The sequence below is a fragment of the Equus caballus genome, chromosome 16 (assembly GCF_041296265.1).
Source record: "Equus caballus isolate H_3958 breed thoroughbred chromosome 16, TB-T2T, whole genome shotgun sequence".
Classification (NCBI taxonomy): domain Eukaryota; kingdom Metazoa; phylum Chordata; class Mammalia; order Perissodactyla; family Equidae; genus Equus; species Equus caballus.
Genome location: NC_091699.1, coordinates 30,150,860 through 30,169,950, shown reverse-complemented (window position 1 = coordinate 30,169,950; position 19,091 = coordinate 30,150,860). Strand labels below are relative to the sequence as shown.

Genomic DNA, 19,091 nt, shown 5'->3' with positions numbered 1-19,091 from the left:
AATAGCCTGATGTTCCTCATCTAATTATAAGATAGCCATGCTGGCTGACATTATTATGGTAAAGTGACATGAGGAGAGGAGCCAGCTCCAGGTGGCTGACTAACCACAAATGCTTTCAGCTAGCTCTGCATCAAAAGGCAACACTTAACCATTTCATTAACATCCTTAATTTCCAGGGGAGGGGAGAGAATTCTTTACCACAGAAGACCTGCTTTAAGAATGACACATGAAGCGGTAAACTTTACAAGGAAGATTAAATGACCAAAGGAACAAATAAAATGCTATTAAATATTCCCATAAACTAGGTGTTTGTAAAGCTGAGATTCTGGTTTTCTGCCCCAGGATTTAGAGGAGACAGACGGTTGGCCTAGTGTAAGAAAGTATCAGTGAGAAAACCCTAGTAGTTATGGCCTGCACTTTGAACTCCTCTATGCAACTCAAGACACAACCTATTCGGTTGATTAAAGGGGAGTGGTTGAAAAGAATGGAGTTTGATGGGTAGGGCCAAAATTGGAATAAAACCCTAATATATCTCTCTATGCAAAGTAGTCTTAGTTTTTGCTGCATTTTAAGGAGAGGGAGTGGGAGGAGAAAGGAAATGGTGTCTATGCATGTGTATAGGTAAAAAGACGATCATTTTACCAGTCAGCAGTTCCTTCTTGATATGCTGCTTGAAATGTGGAAGACAAGGCCCCCAGGAAGCCGGCCTGGAAGGAGATGGTGAACAGAAAGAGAAAACTAAATTGCTGTTTTTAAGAAATATGAGTAGGTAACAGAAAGCAGAGAAATGAGAAGTGAGAAGAAAGATGAAAGAAGAGAGAAGAAAGGACAAGTTAGGCCATTTGGAGGTCATGATCTATGGGAAAAAGCTATCAAAAGACAGAGCAGGCAGATATATACTTCATGAACAAGGCTGTCAAACATTTGCTTCTGAATTTTTCTGAGGCAAACCTCCTCAAACTCCCCAAACTTCAACGCCCTATGTGAGTTGTGTGGAAGGAAATCATGGAGAGGAGCTAATTTCCAGCTCTGAGAGGGAAAAAGAGAATCACAATGACAAGAGAGAATATCTGGAGTTCCTTAACCAAAATCAATCATGAAAATGAACCCTCCAGGAAGTCTCATTGGAATTCCCATGGGGAATAAAAGAAAGGCTCAAGCCAATTTTATTAGAATCTCAAAAGTCAGGGTGACCTCAGTTGATAAATGACTTCTCAAACCATTATGACAAAGCCCTCAGTAACGTGGCCAACTGGAGACTCCCAGGAGAAACATAAACCATATCCCAAGTTGATACTGGTGTGAAGACCTGCAGAATTTTGTTAAATCTATTTTCTTAAAATGAATATCACCATCTGTAAAGGGCTCACATGAATTTCACAGTACTGGCAGTATGAGTAGCCGGTGGCATTGTAGCTTTTTTAAGGTGTTCCAAACCATTCCAACCCTTCAGTAAACGTCCATGTAAGAAATCAAGAAGTAGAAGCTTAAGTTTACTAACATGGGAGGCAATTGCTGTCAGGGTGACATTTTATAGAACCCTGAAAGGAAATCACTTAGCGGCATCTTGAAAAGAAAAAGGGCACTATCTCATTCTCCAATCAGTAACACAAAACAAACGTTAGCAATAACACGGCATTTTTTCGGCAGTTGGAAAAAAAAATTAAAGACCTGGAAGTCTGAATTGTTAACCTTATTAGTAATTAAGAAGCAGCACAGGGAAAGGAAGTAAAAAAATTCTTAACAGTAATCCTTCATTGGCCAAAGCAATGAAAGCAATAAGCTTCCCATTTGCATTTCAGCAGACAATTAGATTTCCAAAGGAGAAAAATATCACCCCAAATGAAAAGTTAACACGTTTATTGACCACACTCTTAGCCCATATTTCACAACATAATGGTAATCTTGCTGAATTCTGTAAAATCCTATTATAGATCATTTAGCATTTACTATAGCATTTAAAGCAGCCAGGCTTCTGTGTTGGAATGCATTTTGGGGGTATAAAATTCTGTGTGTTGGTCTGAACCTCACACACTCTAGAAGTAAACTCCATCTTCCTTCTACTGCTCTCAAGATGCAGCACCAGGGAGCAGAATCTTCCCCCGTCAGCTGTTCATAGGAGAGACTGATACCTGGTCTACCCTTCCTGTCTCCACTTGCTGAGGTGGGAAAAGCTCCCAAGGATACTTATGTGTGCTTAAGGGATCGGAGCATACTCATGATACATATACAAATACACACAGTAATACATATGAATGTATATAGGGATACATATATAAATACGCACATGAATATGTATACAAAAATGAATATGCATAGGTATGTGTCTGAAGCATGGCCTACAAATCTGTCATCTTCAATGCGCAGAAAGATTTTTCTTTATCTCATAAGGCTGATTTATTTCCTAGTCTCCTTCTCCAGCCACTCTTTCTTCTTCCCCCACTCACTAAATGTACTCTCTTGCTCTCTACACTCACTTCCTTAGCTTCAAATCCACATCTCCAGCCCAACTACCTTCCCAATCTCATGTTCAATGTGTGTTTCATCATCTTCCAGAAAGATTCTGCCTGAAATTGACAAGTGCACCTAAATCGACATTCAAATCTCAGCTCATTGCTTCCCAGTCTGCCCCCTCTCCTCTTCTGGGAACACCCACCTGATTCCACTAATCATCTATCACTTTCACGCCAAGTCCAGCCAATGAAACTTCAAGAGTTTTTTGCCCCTCCATTGTCGCCTTTCCAATCCCTTCAACTACCCCACTGAAGACTTTGATTGTGGCTCTTCAGAAACATCACAATTTCCTCTAATTTGGGCTCCTCATTATATTCTATAAAATGATGACAGATGAACTATTCTAGAGCTTGGCTCTGACCAAGAGACTTCTGTGCTAATAAAAACCGTGGCTATGCCCACCGGCTGTGTAATCAGAATCTTCAAAAGGCCGGTCCTTGAGTCACAGAGCCAATTTGAAATCATGGCTCCATCTCACTACTTTGAGCCTGTGGTAAGATCACATATCCTTTCCAAGACTCAATTTCCTCATCTTATAGTAATCTATGGATAATAACAGTACCCCCTTCCTTGGATGCTTATAATAAACCGTAAATCACTATGCTTGGCACCTTGCCCATAGCAAATGTTATCTGCTATTATTAATATTAATTAATATTAATATTACTGGATAAATTCCTTGCTTCTTAAGCTGAATTTAAAATCCTCCATGGATGTATGGCAGCTACCTTTGCAACTCATTTTCTCTCTTCCCCTTTATAAAGGCTATGTCCCAGTCAAAGGGACTGATTCACTGTTCTCCTCAAGTACCAAGCTTTTTGGTCTTTGTTGCTTATTCACTCTGTTCCAATGAGCCAGAAAACCATCTATCTTCCCCTAAACCAAACATCTAACATTTGCATCTTCAGCAAGCAGTCAGTTCTCCATGGAGTAAAGAAGTATCTCACTTCTCTTAACACTTTATTCCAAGGACAGCATTTGAATATCAACTTTTGTTTTCTCAAAATTGCCTACAGAAATTTTAAACACAGACTGAGCTATCAGCTGCATAAATGGTGAATGGGGTAGAGGATAGAGGAATAAATGGGGAATGGGGTAGAGGATGGAAGAATAAACGGTGAATGGGGTAGAGGACAGAGGAATAAATGGTGAATGGGGTAGAGGATGGAAGAATAAATGGTGAATGGGGTAGAGGACGGAGGAACAAATGGTGAATGGGGTAGAGGACGGAGGCATCAAATGATCATTTCACGCACACCGTGGGGCATCGTGCATCTCTTTTAAGACTAAAGTCAAAATGTCTTAATAACTTTATCATCCTGAACTCCTCTACTACTAGTTAGTAAACATATCAACTTTTCTCAGTTAATTTAATACTGATCTAACTGAAACAATTAGTGATTTTATTTCTAAAATATCTATAATTATATTTCGTTTCTTTTCCCATAATAATTAAGGATTTCAGATGCTCTAATAAGCTACATAAGAACAAGTCTTAGCTGTCGGTGAAACCACTTCACACCAAAATGACTTAATATTGCCTGTAATCTGTCTCTCTGAAATCATATTGTTTACTCCACAGAAATATATAAACTTCTTAATGTGGATATGAACAAATGTATACCAATTCTTAAAAGCGACATACGCATCTGTGATTATTACATATTATAAGCTCCATAACCACACCCATGTCATCTTCAAATGGTATTTATTAAGGACCCATATGTTCACGCTGCACGACAAAAACAAAGCCGCTGTTCAATCCAGCTTCTATTTATTTCAACGTTTAATGCTCTTAAGAGAATGGGTGGTACTCTGTTATTGAAAAAGTTTGTAACTGTCAAAACAAGAAACTGACTTGGTTGTAGTCAGAGGCATATAATGCCAACACCAAACCAAAGCCAGAACATACAGTAAAAAGAAAAATTCTGTCAATTTTTCCGCCTGAAAGTCTGTTTCTATGCATTGCCTATATATCCAGCCAATTCAAAAGGGATGAAAAGTAAAAATCCTCTGCTGTAATGTAGCCAATACAGCCAGTGGATTTCCTTTTCTAACTTTATTTTTTGAATGTCCTGTAGACTCATCGTAAATCATTTCCAATCTAATTCTCCTGCTTCCCAATTTTAACTGTCGGCCTTATTTAAAGAATTGCCTCTATATTTAACAGATTCCATATCCATTCTGAGAGCTAGTAAGCTAAAAAAGAATGTGTTGTTCTAAAATGCACCATTCAACTGCCTGACTTTTTAAGCAGCTTAAATGTTAAACGTCCCAATTGTCGTACCTAGCAGTGATTTGAAAACGACACAGATGACTTTCCAGTAATAAAGAAAATCACACTTTAGCGCACGTTCGACGGCTCTCCCTTCCAGGTTTCAGGTGAAATGTTTTTATAAATGTGTATTCTCTAAATCCACCCGGAACTTGCACCACTTCTCCAACAACAAAATACATAAGCATTCAACAGAACACAACTGCAAATTTTCTTTTTATGCGACGTAAGATACACATTGTAACTAACACTGGTATTTTTTTTTATCTGATAGACTATTATGCCTTTTATTAAAATTAAAAATTAAATAAAGTCTCCCAAAGCACAAGGTAACAGTCGACACTTGGTTGTTTTCAAGGGTCCTCCGGGGAGAAAAGGGAAGAAGGAAAAAATGCGGTGGCAGTTACAACAAATTAACAACATATAATAAAAATGCCATAAACATGCGGCATACATAATAAATCTAATCAAGTCTACAAGGCGGGCAGATAAAAATGATTAACTGCCACTATCCTTGAAAGAAAAGAAAAATTTTGTCCCCTGTTATTCATCACAGCTAATGTTCTGACCCTAAATCTAACGTGTAGATCGAATGATCTTTACAGCCACACGCTGTACCAAGTAGAATGTTCTTTTCACTTCCTATTTTATTTTCTGAGAAATCAGGAAAACAAATATGCCACAGACAGTTTTTAATTAAAGGTGTGGCTTTTGGGGACGTTAATAAAGGTTCTTAGAATCTTCATCTCTATCAACAGAAAAAGAAATAACAAAAAAAATCCCTCCAGTCTCTATGTATTGATAAGACAAAAATACACAAATACTACCCATCTTGAGGCAACATTCTGTCACTTTTTTATTGGTTGACTGTATTCGTTTCCTAATTCTGATATATTACCAATTCAGCAAGGTGTCCAGCCAAGGAGGAATATACATGCTAAATCTGTAAGGTGTGGATATAAGGTTCACCTAAAGGAAATGTAAGAAAACTGAAGCTTGCCTAAAAGGTAGGCTCTGTGGTGTAACAAAGGCCTGGATAACTTCCACGAGAGGCGCATGAGTTCCCACTGACAACGACTATCACCTTGACAGGTAGCAGACCTCAGACTGCTTTGCTGTTACCATTAAGATTCTCCAGACAGAACCGCTATGACAAGAAGGGTTACCTAAAGTGAGGATTAACACACTGACAGGTAAAAAAAATAAAAAATAAAATAAGATTAAAAAAAAAAAGCTGAAGAGGTTCAAATGAACAAACTCCTACTTGTTCCTCAAAGGAAAAACAAAGAGCTTTCAGAAGCATCTCCTCTGAGACATGTAATAGAATATGAGTAAATTATAACTATTAAAAACCATTAAAGATAGAATAATTGAGAATACCTGTTTGGGTAACAATGACTTTCTTGAATTCCTCATAACAGAGGGTCTATTTTTAATCACTCTTTTTGCAAAAACTTGCATAATGTAACAATAACTGCAGATTTTTAATTTTTATACATCCACAAGAGCATAAAGTGAAAACCATAAATTATATACTAACTCCAGCTGTTAAATGTTGGCATTTTGTCTTTAAAAAAAAAAAAAGTTCAAAAATCTGTTTCCTTAAACCAAGGAAATGTGGGAAAAGGCCATCCTGCCAGTGGAAACCTTCAGCAGCAGAGAGCTCATGCTGCGGTTTCTTGCCGAGGCAAGCAAACTCCACTGAAAGAGAAGTCGCTGCCAACTCAAATACTGTTTGCTTTCACACCCAAGAACAAACTGTGTGCACGGCGAAGGCATTCGAAGGGCTGGGAGCAGCTGGAGAGGACTGAAGAAAGGTAACAGTGGTGTCAGAGCTACTGTAAACTGGTTCTCGCTTTTCTATCAGCAAGTTAGGATCCCAGAAAACAACGCCATGCCTTCTGCTTGGGTCCCAGCAGGCCTAAGTCAGGACCTGCTCTAATTCACAACCTTCTTTTTCCAAGCCAACAAAGCCAAGGGACCTTTCAGAAAAAGGAGGGAAAAGAATCATCCGGACAAATGAAACACATACTCCTTCGGTATGATTCTAAGGACCAGTGAAGTTCAAGTTTAAAAGGAGCAATGACAGATTTCGCTATCTCGGTGCAACATGCAACCCGCCTTCTCTGTAAGCAGGAAATGCAAAGGAAGTGCTCATTGCAACCTTGTAAACCAAAGGCAGAAAGCTCTGCCAAAGCAAACATCATTACTGCAAGGGTTCTGCTGCTCAAAGACCCTCCAAGTTTCGTTTGTTCCACTACGGATGGGTGTCACTAAGGATGTGCCAGGGGGAGTCAAGAATTCTACAGGAAGAGAAAACAACCCAAATCTCCAAAAAGCAAAAGGTTTATTCCGTGATGACTTTCCATCCTAGATTCAAGCAAACAGGCCAACTTCTTGTTGGGACAGCACCATAGAAGCCCCAAATTAAAAATAGCAAAATAAGAAAGGCTTTTTTCTTTCCTTTGTTCATAGCGCTTTGAAATAAGTTAAAATTATTGTGCAGTTGGCTAAAATGGTCAATTCCATGTGATGTATATTTTAACACAATAAAAAAATTATTGTGCGGTGCCATGGAGGTGGGAGGAAAAGAGCCCTGCATCTGAGACAGGCTGTATGTTAGGAAATTCTGCCTCCTCGTGCCTGGCATGCTGCACTCCCAGAATCAAACACAGTTAATCAATTTAAGGAAGAATCCTTCTCAAGGTAGAAAATCATACGGTTTCTTCAAAAACCCCTACTCTAACCTAGTCCTTCCTTTCCCCAAACACTATCACTTAAAACAGCTCACAAAAATGTCATGGGCTCAAAACATGTATATGAAGGAAACGATGAATCTGTATGAATGGAAGATCTAAATGTCTCCCACCTATAATAATAAAGTATTATATTATAAATAAATCATATTATAAATAATAAAGGGCAAAAATATCACACATTTCCAATTCCAGATTGGACCTAGTAAAGTTTCAATATTAAGAGTCAACTTTATTGACTTCCTCTAGTTTAAAATTAGAAACATTTTTCTCACTGTCTTAACCACCCACGCTTACTGCCCCCACCACAAAAAGTTTGATGGTTTAGACACAGGTTGAAAAAATCTGTCCAACTAAACAAAGACCGTCTTTCTTCCCAAATAAAAAGGAATGTAAGAATTTGCCAACTGTTCCCCCATGACACAATCCTATAGCAAAGACTCCTTGCCTCCAAAATGATTGATGTGATGTCGTCCCTTTCTTTCATCACTCCCTACCTTGTCTAGTCGCTGGTGAAAACCAGGAAGCCACAGACACACACGTCTGTCTTTTGCTTGTGCAGGCCTCAATTCTCCAATGCCAGCTTGCTGCCAATGTCCTTGCAGCCAGTGGTAAACAGGCCACAGGGTTCAAGTTAACTGCGGAGCGTTACCACACTGAACATCTGGTCATGAATGAACGGATTGCCCACTAACTCTCAGCATTGGGCAGCTGATGAAAAATTCAACATTTTCCTTGTTGGCACAGTTGTTTTGGAGAATTCTCTAGAGCTTCCTGAATTATATTAAGAAAATTTCACTGCAGCAATCTATATCTGTGAGAACAGCTGGTGTTGAAAGGGATCTGCTGCTCTCTCTCCGTGCTGGGGGACCTCATGTTGGATCAGGACACTTACTACGTTTGTCCTTGAAAACTTAGCCTTCGCTCTGAGGTGCTGGGTAAAGCGAATGGCAGGCAAGGCAGCTCCCGGTTGCTGGATTCCACAGAAACGAAGCTCTTAATTCAGGGTGAAAAATCTATTACCCAGCTAAGAGGACATTAAGATCAGAACGATACATCAGAAAGACCTTCTCTCAGAATTTCTCTTAGATAATATATCCAAATGGTCATCAGAACTAGTGTTGGGCTCTGAAGTCAGACTGTTCCTACCACCCTTGTGCATTTTCTGAAGAATTTCAGTATAAAATGATAGTCCTTTACAAAACCCAATGAGATGCAACGTGTCCAAATATTAGTTTTTCACCACATGCCTGATTTTAAACGTGGCAAAGTCTTTTATTAAACCTAAGGGTGACACAATTAGAGCAAATCAAATGTAATATGTTATATTATGCTCAGCACTGGAAGAAGTCACAGTGACAGAAGTGTCCGTTGATGCTTAAGAAAAGAAATCCTCTAAAAATATAACAGTAGCGTTTAAAGAAATTAACTTGTTAATGGATATATGTGATATATTATTATTCTTTTTTGTTGAAAAAAAAAGGAAGTGGTAAACTTAAGTCAAGCTAAATTTAGGCTATTATCTATGCAGCATAAATTTCACTTCTGTGTATAAATGCTAACTTGCATATTTCTCCATGGTAACTAAACTATGATTAAAACAACAGTGAAACCAGCCTTTAAAGCCACCTGTTTAACTAGGAACAACCTAATTTACAAAAATACTTAAACTTTGGAAATTTCACGGGCATCTATGTCACGCTTTTCCCAGTAGAAAGCTCAGTTTTCCATGAGCATATAATTGCGATGTACTTGGCCTAGGTCGTAATCATTCTTCTTTTAACTAGTGTAATTTTTTCGTGTATTGTTCACTCTAACATAAGTGGTATTTAAGATTATAAAGAATAAGACTCTAATAACTCTTTCCAAAAAGGAAGTTATTTTACCGCTAAGAAGGGATTAATTTACCTAGAAAGTATCTTCACATTTTACAAAAAGAACTAATGAAAGAAGTGAGAAAATTCCAAACTGAAATGACTATCTGAGATGGCAAGCCACATTCAAACTAATTTTTTTATTGAGATAGCCTTGTAATTTACTAATGAAGAAATGGGCTATTTTATTGGTGAAATTAAAGAAATAATTATAATATGTCCAAGAATAGTAAAAATGTAGGTATAAGCAATATTTTCTTATTTAATTATAAAACATAAAAGTAGATTTGAATGTGAATCATTATGAAACCTTAGAATTAGGTTTAGAATTTAAATACTGAAAACCCCTTGAAGTTGAAACATAATCATAATAGGTCAGGTTTGGTGTGAAAATCATGACTCATATTCATGACACATATTCAGAAATGCCTCATACTAAAACTTTATTATAATCAAAAATTGATCCTCAGTTTTTTTGTCTCCTGGTCTTTACATGATGTAATGTCTAAGGCACATTTCACACTGTTAAGTAATGATGACTGTAGAAGACTCATGATAAAAAAAAAACTCATAAAATGTCACAATTTATAATTTTATGTATACTTGCCTCTCTAATACCATGTACATTTGCACAGTGGATGCTAATTAGATAACAATGGTATTACTATAATGTCTATAAAACCCGCCTTTAAAACCAAATTCTGTTAAAAATCATCTTTTCAAGCTGACATAGCCCATTTCTAGGGTCATATTTAAAATAATTAGCGCCATTGCTAGTAAATGTTCTAATAAAACTCGAAAATGATTTCTAAGCAGAATGCAAAATTCTCTAAAACCTAACAATAAAGTCTTCCAGTAATCTGAGATAATCTTTCCAAGGGGTATCTATGAAATCAAAGAAATGTAAGATTTTGAAATTCAGATTCCCTGGGGCCAGTAACATGGCTCCTGAAAACCAATCTTGGAGAACCAGACCGATGGAATCTGTTATCCTATCTGATTCTTTGACACATACAGATGTCCTGCTGGGCAGAGCCAGAGATTCTGAGATGCGGATGGAGACAAAAACGAACTCCTACGTCAAAAATGTCAATTATGTAGACCAAATTTCCACAAGAATTACCAGCTCCCAAAGAACAGTGTGTAAATTGCTCACATCCTAAGAAGCCCAAATCCGAGGCAATCAGCAGTTATTTCTGAGGTACAGGACTTCTGTCTTATAAGAACTATTGTGAGTCCTCTTTAAAGATAAGGCTTTAAAACCAACAGTTACCCCTTCTTTTTAAGCTTTCCCATATTTCAAAGTCAGTCCAGCTAAGAGACAAGAAATCCAGGAGACTTTAAAAACGAAGTTCAAGCAGTTACCTATGACTGTGAACCAGGACTTGGAAACCATTTAAGGAATAAGTTAACTATATCCATCATGCACTTATTTGCTAGGTTTCTCTATAAGTAATATAATGTCTCTTTAATGGATAGAAACAATGTATTCTTCATAATTAAGAAAATTAGATATTTTAGTAGGTAAGGTGATCAACTAAAGGATTCTCAAGAATAATAGCTACATAATATTTGCATATGATTTTGCATTTATCAAGTAGTTGCCACAAGCCCTAAGTCGCTTCATCATTATACCAACCTTGCGTTAAAGGCATTAGAAGTCTTATGGATGAAATAAGTCATCAGACAAACAAACAGCTTGTCCCAGTAGAGTTGAGACTTGTCTTGGGACTCTAATTCCAGTGCTCCTTTCAGTATTACGCCTCTTAATTAGAGAACTGAAGTGGATGAATCCAGGTAAAATCACCCATTTCCCCCTTGTTAATACCAGGAGACGGCTTTACTGATTGAATTATTCAGCTTATGACTTAACAGATTCCCAGTTCCCTTCTAGCTCAGAAACAATAGCTAGAGCAATGGCACTGAGGGATCACATGACTCTGGCTTATGAAGTCTAAGGATCAGGCCCCAGCTAATTCTCCTGCTCAATTCATCTCCCCTCTTCATCTCGCGCACCTCATTCCAGACACACTGGTCTTCTTTCTGTGCCTCAAACCCACGAAGCTCACAGCACCTCAGGGTCTGAGCACTGGTTGTTCCTAACTCTAGAGTGTTTATCCTCCAACTTTCTCCCGGCTGCCTCCCTCTTGCCATTCAGACCTCAGCTCAAACGTCACCTCCTCTGAGAGGCCTTCCCTGGCTCCCTTGTCTGAAGCAGCCCAGAGGCACTCTTCTTCATCACCCTGTCGTACGTCTCTGCACAGCACTTTTCTGTCTGATTACGGTTCTTCGTTGTCTGATATCCGTCCCCGACTAGAATAAGAAAGGTTCTTGGTGGCACTGTGAACAGCTACATTCCAGGACCTACAACACTGCCTGGGACACAGAAAGTCTTTAACAGATATTCGTTAGATAATGAATGGATCATGTCCCACACCCTATCAGTCCCCCAATAATGTGTCCTCCCTCCCCAAGGACACAAGTCCCTTTGATCCGGTCAATGTTTGGCACTTTCCCTGTATGAATGGGGGAGGGGCTTCGGCTGCTTCAAAAGGTGTTTTAAATGCTCTGCAGAAGAGTTTGGTTCCTCTAACAATAGACTGAGTAAGAGACATCTTTGAACCACTGGGAAACAGAAATGGGTTACGAAATGCTGGGTTTAGTTATACCAGTCCTTTCCGTGTTATGAATTATTCCACATGAAGGAGGCAGCAGAGAGGAGAGGGAGTCGCCAGGCCTTTGAGTCAAGCCTTCGCTTGAACTCTGGTACCAGGCTGCACAGAACCTTGAGTGCTGGCACATGACAGCATCAAAGCATGGTGAGAATCCTGCAACTTCAATGGAGCAAGAACCACAAAGAGCAGGAAGCTCAGTAACTGTCAGGTGTAAGCAAGTGTGATGCCCAATGGCTGCAACAATACGTAGCAGTGACTGAGTGCTCACCCTGAGCCACGTACCTGGGAAGTGTGTTCTACACACTTAACCCTCACCTCAAGACAAGAAGGTAGGCACACTATTATCATCGCCTTTTTGTAGATGAGGAAACCGGGCCTGGTGAGTGCAAGTAACTTGCCCATTACAGAGTCAGGATTTGAACCTAGAAGTCTGAGTCAAAACCAAAGCTCTTAGCCCATAAACTTGTGTCCCATGAGGACAGGCTTCCTACAAGCACTCAATAAAGCTCACAGGAGCCTTGGTCAGGTAAGATCAGGCCAGAGGCAAGCCAGCTTCAAGGAACACAAATTCTGGCAGGGTAAGGAAAGTCAGGAACTGAAAAGTCACGTGTGATTACAATGACAGAAAGAAGACATACTTACGGGCAGGACCAGCCACATAATTTGTGGGGCCAGTGCAAAAGGAAAATTTGTGAGCCCTTGTTCAAAATCATTAAGAATTTCAAGATGGCGACAGCAGAGCATTAAACCAAGCGCAGGGCCCTTCTGAGCATGGAGCTCTGGGCCACTGCGCAGGCCTCACGCCCATGAAGGCAGCCCTGGTTCTAGGTGTTTTATTTCTTTGAAACGTTACTCCCTGCATTTCAGTTTTATTCATCTCTTTATAAGGTTCAATATATGAGTCATAAAGAACATATATATTTTAAATGGAAGAGACAGAGTCAAGGGGTGGAGAAAGCATGGTATTTTTCTGACTTTAGTCTTTCAATTGTCTACGGGTCAGGTATGAGCCATCAAGTGGCAGTCCCTGGAATTGCATGATGAGTGCCTGGGAGGCAAAAATTAATTTGGAAGGGATGGGATCTAACTGGATTCGGAAGCTCCAAACTTTAAATTAAGGGGATGGCAGAGAGTCATCTAAACTGCTCCATTAATTATATGGGGAAGTATTTATAGTTTGAGAAAGTTTGATTGGATGGATTAGCTAGTGTTCTCCAAGTGATATCCTGAATGTAGGCTGCTGTCCATGCAGTTCTTTGGATTCACTCTCCAAATACTTCCCGAAAGCACACTGTGTGTCAGGTAATGTGATAGGCCTAGTCACACAATCCCTGCCTTTGTGGAACTGACAGATGGGTCACAGGGGAATAAACGGTAAGCAAGTAACATTACAAATACACAGGTAATCACAAAGTCTGGTAAACCTACGAGAGCCATCAAGTCTGCAGTACCATGAGAGCAAACAAGAGGAGGACCTTGTATTTTCCACTGAAAGAATAAGGCAGGTCACAGTATTATGAACAACCACCCCCCACCCCCACCCCAAAGCTCTTGCTGGCTTCACAGAGTTAATCCACAAAACTCTAGGCCTTCAACTTATAATATTTAAAGTAATTTTTCTATCCACCCTGGAAAAGACAGGGAAGTTCTCATGTCCAGTATAGTTCCAGGTTCCATACTACGCAGACCTAATCCTACAGTGTAACTCTCCTCCATAGAAAATTGTGCAGAGAAGTGAAGGAAGAATGGAGAGAGAAAGGAGAGAGAGGAAGAGGAAGAGAAAGGGAGGGAAGGAAGGACAGAAGGAAAGGAGAAGCAGATTACTACCTTCTGACCGGAAAAATGGCTTTACAATACAACCATTTTCTTCTTTTTTGTTTCTTTCCTCCTTCAAAAGCTTGAAAACACTCTTCAAACCATTCATAGCTTCTACCACTCCAGGGTCTTAACATTATTTTAACAGAGCTTTGTGTGTGCAAATAACACTAAAACCAGAAATTGTGCCTCTTCCTTAGAAGCATCTATCTAATCTGATTGTATATATGTCAAGTCTGTGTGTGCAATATGTATGTCAACAGTGCTTAAGCAATATCTTGTCTTCACTTGCTTCTGATTTCTTTGAATTCTCATATTAACCTCTCTCTCTCCCCTTTTTAACAGTGCTGGGATTTTCCCTCTTTGACACTTGACAGAAACGTAAGATATTTCAGTTCTTGCTATGAGGCACTAAGCAAATTGAAAATATCGCCAGCACTTTAGTCTCATTAGTTTCCTTTAAACACCTACTTTGCTGGTATAAGCTAATGTGAACCTTTCTCACCCTGTTTAAATTCCAACATAAAATTTGTACACAACAATAAAACATGTGGCTCATTTGTCATGCTTCCATGAGCAACTATGTCACTCACACCAAGAACCACGCGCTGGGTGTGCAGAGCGATTTCGTTCCTATTTCACATCGCTCAATTGAGCCTTCTGTAGAAAAGCTTTTAACAACCACATCTGGCCTTTAATAAATCACTGCACTTTGTCTTCCTGCCAAAACTCCTCCTTTATCTAACTTACATCTTCATGATGAGATCGGAAATCACGCATTATGGTGGTGACAAACAATTGTAATTATGTCATTAGTAGCCATTTAGTCTACAAAGGTGCTCAAAAAGGAAATATAATGCACAATAAGAAATATAGGATAATACATTGATCACAGTTCTAATCCGCTTTTACTTCATGAGTGTAAAAAGCTGGCATAATTCTTGGGCACAGCAGGCAGTAATGGCACACCGCTGTATGAACTATGCAGCTATTTTATTCCCCTATCTACTTAAAAATAAAAAAGCATTTAATAGCTTGATTTAGACCTAAAAGTTATTTGTGATGCCTCGCTGATTATAATATTTATTTTTCAACTTTTCGTAAAAGTGACATTTTGTGTTAGGAAAGAAATTTGAGTTATCTTGGGTTAGAAAATTTCACAACCATATATTGTGCATGTGTACGCCCATATGTACACATTTTAGTACATATGTGTGGGTATATACACGTATGTGTGTGTGCATATGTAGACATACATATTCCTACAGGGGTAAGACAACTTCACAACGTGATACATTCTCTAGGACTCCAAGCAGTGAAGAAAAAAACTGCAAAACAGAGATTCAAGAAAAGGTGTCATTTATCTCGCTTCCCATCACCTCCCATCATGCAATTTAGTAATAAGAAATTCCAGCAGGTTTCAAAATAAGTAACTATTTGGGTATTCCTAAAGTTCTAAAACCCTGTGCATTTCTCCAAAGTCAGTGAAAATCAAATGCCTGATTCTGCGTAGACCGCAGCTCTAACATCCAGGTAGATTGAAACTCTGGTGACAACTGGGGGCAAGAAAGGGGCAGGGGATAAAACCTCCCGTATCCTACAGCCTCCGGAGATGGACCATGAGGAAATGTCTTCTCTCACCACATCTCCACCTTTGAAGTGCATACGCCTAAGACATATAAGTAAAATGAATCAGAAAGCAACGTGGTCAAACTTTAGCGAGAGCAAAATCACTTTCTATATAACTTCAATCAGCCACTTTGACCTCCACACTTCTCACAAACCTCCATTTTACTGTGAAATCTCTACATGAGATGCACTTGGAATAAGTCGCTTAAAAATGTCCCTGTTTGTTAATTCAACAAATGTCCAGTAAATGCCTACTATGTTCTATATCAATCTGTTAATCCAAAGGTAATTAAGATGTAGACACAGCGACAAAAAGTTAAAACTTTCTGGTGCCAAATCTAATCAATCTAACGTTAACAATTATAACATTATTTCCAGAAATGGAATTTTTCTTTTTTATGTAAGCTTTCAGTTTTCACCTTGCACTTGGCAGTGTATGTATTTCTGGGAGGGTCTGAAGTTGAATTCATTTTTTTAAAAAACTTTTTTTGGCAAGCAAGCAATATATTCTGCTTATGTCTCCAATATTGGGGTAAACCCTGTTGATATCATCAGTGGGCTGATTCAACCCAGGACTCGCACAAATGCAATGAAATCATTTATTTCAAAATTTCAATAAACAATCTAAAAACCAGATACTTAACTGGATTGGGTGTTTATAAAGCACGGATTTCTTCAGTTTCATTAATTTATATATAATTATTGCTTCATGTTTTGACTTTTATTTGACTATAAAACCTCAGATTTTCAAAAGATGCTTGAAAAGTAACAAAAGCTGAATTCTTTTTCCAGAAGTTTTAAGAAAAGAACAAACTCCCACATTTATGAGACACCTTGTGTAAGATGCAGACACCCCCATTTTTCAATACACTGGGGGAGGAATTAGAAAGTGACCATTACAGACAAAAACAGAAAATAAAATTACAATAATAAACAGAAGCTTTAAGAGAAGACACAGAGGGAGGGAAGTCTAAATTCAGTGAAAACAGAAGGTCCTTCAGCCAAATTTACCTACATGTTATCAACTTGATTTTCTCTTAATCGTTCTAAGGTCTAAGGATGTCTGTTAGTGTTGGAGTCCTTCCTACCCCCACCCAAAAAACTTTGACATTTAGAATTTTATTTTTTCTAAGAAAAGCTTATCTGGAACTCACATGCTTCTCTAGTTACATATGAAAGAAATTGTACTCACATCAACATTATCTTTATTTATCAACTCCGCTGCACGTTGCCCCGTGGGTGCTAGCGGTTCAAAAGTTCAAAAAGGTTTTTGAAAATAAACCCAGATAGAAAACAGGCACCAATTCCTATTTGCAACTTACATTCTCATGCCTTCTAGCATTCTCTAGCTGATGGATCAAGAAGAATGATGAAAGATAGAGAGGGAGGCAGCTGCCAGGGGAGGGGATCAGTTGGTGTGGATAGCATTTCTCATACTGACTGAAAAATTCATCTTGTCCCCACAAGCTGTCAGGCCTAAGCACGGGACAGATCTACATATCACACCTCAGGATGAGAGGGAGCAGTGAAAGCCTCATTCACTCAGAAATTTTTCCTCCCTCTCATTCTTATATTTTTCTTTTTTTTAATCCTATTTTTGTGTGCCGTTGCTTCAAACAGTCCTCTCTGGGGTTCTGTTAGCCTCTTGAAAGTGATGGCGAAGAAAGCTCAAAAACAGGCCTGCATGCAAGACAACTCTTCTGGGCATCCCTAACTATCTTCGCTCTCTTGCTGGATTAACTGGTTGACACCTTCCTTCTCTAAGCTACTTTACTACCTGTAACAGAAGAGGAGGATCTTGCTATTCAATCCATGTAGTGGGCATCTCTCTTCAAATGGATGAAATGAATGGGCACAATGCAACTTGAATTGTCTGTTATAAGACACTAGGGGCCTAGGCAGGCCATTACCTCCTCTTGGGGGCACCAATACAGTCCAGTCGAAAGACGCAGTTCTTCTGCAGACGGTTATGCTCCTCCACTTCCTCACCAGACTAGAGATTCCTCGAGGGAAGAAATGACACATTAACGTCTTTCTCAACTCACTGTGGTGGCAGGCTCTGAACTGGGGAGCAGTACACCTCAGTAAATGCAATTAATTGTCCTAGTAATTCTACTTCTGGGTATTTGCTCTAAAGAAACTCTTGGGCATGCCAAAGATGTTTACTGCAGTAAAAATAAGATTGTAAATGTCCTTCAACACTGGAATGAAGACGCACAATTCATCGTCAAGTGACAAAATGCCAGGTAGACCTTTAGCAGGGTGAGCTAGACATATACATATGAACACTGTATCTTTCTCAAAATCAGGGTTGAATAAAAAAGCCTGAAGTAGTTAGGATACAATATAGTTTGATGCTAAACTTATACACTAAATAAGAACTCTCAAAAACAGCTAGCTGTGTAAGTAAATGTATCAAATGGAATGGAATGAGGTACCCCAAATTCTTGATGGAACTGGCTTCTGAGGAGAGGAAGAGGAAAGCTTAAAGTGGATCTTGGCTACAGCCGAAATGTGCTCTTCCTTCTAAATACATCTGCAAGCAAATAGGACAAAACATTAACAACCGTCATTCAATGCAGAGGGAATACAAGTGACGGCTAATCTTTCTACTTTCCTCTAACTTTTACATGTCTTGGGCTCTTTTTCCAGCCCCCCTCCCTCCCCCCCCCCCCCGTCAATTTAATTCTGCAGATGGTTTGAAATCACTTAGTCAATTACGCTGTCTTTTTATATACACTTGGTCAAGCATACAGTTCATTAGACAAGAGATTTTATAAGCAGTCAGATTCATTTCTCAAAAGAGAAAGTTTAGGTTTCTGTGTGTGTAAATATCATAACCCAAATTATCTGGAAATTGGGAATAATAAATAATAATAAATTTGGACTCTTCGAAATCACAAAAGGCAAGCATGTCCACACGTGACCTATGCATGTCTCCCAGCCTGATGAAATGACCACAAGCTACTCTTCTCAGTTCCAGCTGGGGCAAGGACTACCAGCCCCTGACAGAACAAAGGCTCACCTGGACCTCCAACCTGGAGACAGAGCTTTAAAAAAAATACGTGGCTCACCACAGAAAGCCTTTAGGTGGATGGTTGCAAAATGGGGAATAAAGTAAGGGTGATACAAAAACGAGGGCACATTTCAAGATTTGGACTGGGATTAGAGAAGAACACCTATGTCCCACCTTTACAAGAGTTTCCTTTCTAAAGGACCCAAGGAATGACAGAATTCCCAAGACGACAAAACTGCCCATCCAAATGGATGCTATGTGAAGAAGAAAGAATTTAAGATGATCAAATTCAATTTTATTGTTTGCTTTCAATAATATCAACACCATGATGACAAAAAATGTTATATTTTCTAAAACAAATGAGACTCAGGGCAATAGCCTCAGATAATTAACGACCTTAAAGGAAGGGATGGGTGAGGTACCCCAATGTGTTGAGTGATTTCTTCTGGAAATAGAACTTGGTTGTTACTTCTGATACTGTTAACTTCTTTCCCCAGAATCACAGGGTCAAAGCACAGGGTTTCTTAGTGACACTTG

The 19,091-nt window shown here is 39.0% G+C and overlaps 1 protein-coding gene across 4 annotated transcripts in view; it reads right to left on the bottom strand.

Annotated features, from left to right (window-relative positions):
- The window catches only part of FOXP1 (forkhead box P1), a 411,515-nt gene extending 393,446 nt beyond the window's left edge, over positions 1-18,069 (bottom strand). For 3 of the 4 annotated variants that reach the window (XM_023621177.2, XM_070238621.1, XM_070238624.1), the window contains exons 1-2: positions 17,977-18,069; positions 17,449-17,531 (exon numbers count right to left, since the gene is read on the bottom strand). The gene's annotated coding sequence lies outside the window, so the exon portion shown is untranslated. Of the gene's footprint in view, positions 1-642; positions 703-17,448; positions 17,532-17,976 lie in introns of those variants that run through there. The other variant, XM_070238614.1, reaches the window with a different exon arrangement.
- Between the last annotated feature and the right edge of the window lie 1,022 nt (positions 18,070-19,091).